Source organism: Marmota flaviventris, chromosome 2, assembly GCF_047511675.1.
Source record: "Marmota flaviventris isolate mMarFla1 chromosome 2, mMarFla1.hap1, whole genome shotgun sequence".
Taxonomy (NCBI): Eukaryota; Metazoa; Chordata; class Mammalia; order Rodentia; family Sciuridae; genus Marmota; species Marmota flaviventris.
In genome coordinates, this window is record NC_092499.1 from 89,020,472 (window position 1) to 89,022,201 (window position 1,730).

Genomic DNA, 1,730 nt, shown 5'->3' on the forward strand with positions numbered 1-1,730 from the left:
AAGGAGAGGGTAGACAAGGGTGAGTTCTCAGGTTGCTACTTAAAGTAGGAGCAGATGACTTGCATGAAAGACCTGACCATCACCAGTCACCTACTAATGCCTTATAGGAGCTGCTTAATGGACCCAACTACAACCTAGCATGTGAAATGTAGAATAACATCCGGATGTGGCACCAGGCCCTACTTCTGCCACACTCCAGTAAAAATAAACTTCACTATCCAAATATAGAGTGACTAGCAGTGCCATGTTTTACAGGAGAAGAGGCAGTTGTTTGGCATTAAAAATAGACAAGTTTGGCTTCCTCAAAGAGCTGAGCAAGAGCAGAGCAATTTCCAAATAGCACAGATGGATGGGTTGATACCCCTCAGCTTGACTCAGCTATCGATTGATTGATTGGGGTACTGGGGATTGAACCCAGGGGTTTTCTACCACTGAGCTACATCCCCTTTTTATTTTTTTTATTTTGAGATTAGGGTCTCACTAGCTGGCCTGGAACTTGTGATCCTCCTATCTCAGGCTCCAGAGAAGCTGGAATTACAGGTGTGCACCACAATGTCCCGGCTGACTCAGCTATTTAGAGTCCAGGGCTGGGGGTGTAGCTCAGCAGTAGAGCACTTGCCTGGCCATGGGTTCAATCCCCAGCACTGCAAAAAAAATAAAAATAAATAAATAAAAGAGCTCAAATGTGGCTGGGGAGGTAGCTCAGTCGTAGAGTGCATGCCTAGCATATACAAGACCCTGGGTTCTATCTCCGGTACCAATAAATAAATAGCCCAGACAGAAAATTACAGCTCCTTTTTGGGCCTCAGTTTACTCATTTGTAAAACAAGAGATTAGACAAGATGGTCCAGACTGCAACCATCTGTGGAGGTAGGAGCTGGAGTCCTAAACTGGCCCTCTTGCTCACAACTTGCTGCTGATAGGACCAGGAGTAGTTTTTCCCAAGGGCTTACAGAATTCTGTCAAGAGCTTTAAATTATTCTTTTGAGTCAGACACATTGTTAATCCATAGAGAAATGCAAGCCAGGAAGTCCTGAGATGCTACATGGAGAAAGGAAAACCAAAGCCCAGTTTGAAGGAGGGTAGGTGGGCATGGAAAGGGTGCTAGAGGTCCTTTCCACAATTCAGACTGCCATTGTTGAGTGTCAGCAGTGGGCAGACCCTTTGACACATCCCCTTTAATCTTGCAGGGCAGGCACAGCTGGATTTTACATGGAAGAACTGAAAGCTCAGAGAAGGTTACAAACTTGCTCAAGATCATTCAGCTGGCAGAGAGTGGAACCCTACCAGGATCCAAATACAGGTTTGATGAAAGCTCCATCTTTCCATCTTATGGGGCCTCTGTTGTGCTGCTTTCTTTGCAGTCAGACTTTGCTCTTCTCCATTCCAAAAGGGCAAAGGAAATCATGACAAAAGCAGAGTCTTTGGGTAACTCATGATGCAGTTGAGAAACCACTCAGTGGTCTTTAATTCTCCAATGCTTTCCTTGCATTTTTTTTTGATGGGGGGCCTAACGAGGGATTGAACCAGGGGTGCTTGACCACTGAGCCACATATCCAGCACCCCCTTATTTTTTTTAAGACAGGGCCTCATTAAGTTGCTGAGGTTGGCTTTGAACTTGTGATCCTCCTGCCTCAGCCTCCGAAGTCTTTGGAATTATAGGTGTGCACCACCACACTTGGCATCTGCTTGCATTTTACCACATCTCAAAAAAAAAAAAAAAGACCAGC